The following is a 1,249-nucleotide window of genomic DNA, read 5'->3' on the forward strand; positions in this document are numbered from 1 at the left end:
TCCAAAAATGGTTCACGTGCATTACACTCCAGAAGAGACAAAGCAACGTTCACACGTTGGAAACGACAATCATCGTATAGTTCGTGAGGAATCCAAACACCTTCTTTAGGAGTTTTTCCCATATTCCTTAAATGTTTACGTATTGTCTCATAAGAGACATGCAATTTCAGGGCCATTTCACGAGTGCGTTGCCTTGGGTTAGACTCAAGAAGAGTCTTCAGATCATCCATATCAATTCCAACATGTTGGCCCACAGTTTTTAAGGCTAAAGTCACCTGAACGAAATTTGCTGAACCATCGTTGACATTTACGAACATTCAAAACATTTCCATAAACTTCCTTGATATTCTTTGTGGCCATAGAGGCGTTGTTTCCCTTCTTGTATTCAAACAGCATTACATGCCGAATGTGTGTCCCGTCGTATGCCATCACTATAAGGGATTAAAGTATACTAAACCTGACACACTATATAGGCTACACTAACGTGACGTTTAGGGGGTTCGTTTAACTATTATATCGTGATGTACGTTGTTTTTTTTTGGGGGGGGGGGGTAATGAAAGTGTTCCAAAACGCGACATGAATTTCTTGACGACCTAATACAAATATGAAAAATTTAATGTCATCGTATTATTTTCTTCCTTCATCTCTCTCAGTATATTCATTCTCTCTCACATCTCCATGTCTTCTTTTTGTTGAACTACTGTATTTTATATTATATTCTCAAACCTACACTGAACAGGTCCCTTTTCTTTCTTACCTTTCACACCTATTTGCCTTATATCTGATCACAAAATTCATAATCATAGGGGGTCCCACAATCTCCACTTCAATCATTTTCTAATGACTTAAGAGTGCTGTAATAATTTGATCCCTTAGAAACTAAACAAAAGCCACCACTTTCTCACCTCTCTCAACTACAGGCAATATTCCTTACTCAATACTTTATAACATCTACCAACACCAAAAGTTCATTCCGTGCTTGACCTTTGTTCACTACGATTCACGAGTGAAGAAACAGTTATTTTTCCTGTAAGAGAACACGCATAATGGACAACCATACAACCCTAAATATAATTGGCTTTTAGATACAAAAATTATAAAACTACTTTGTTGATTGCATACTATAAACGTTGAACAAAGATAAACTAGATTCATGTTCACATTGAACTGTAAGATGCACATTTTGGTACATACATATCTAGTTGTTGTTTTTTTTTTCACTTCAATCTTACATCTATATATATATAT

The sequence above is a fragment of the Limulus polyphemus genome, unplaced genomic scaffold, assembly GCF_000517525.1.
Source record: "Limulus polyphemus unplaced genomic scaffold, Limulus_polyphemus-2.1.2 Scaffold7047, whole genome shotgun sequence".
Taxonomy (NCBI): domain Eukaryota; kingdom Metazoa; phylum Arthropoda; class Merostomata; order Xiphosura; family Limulidae; genus Limulus; species Limulus polyphemus.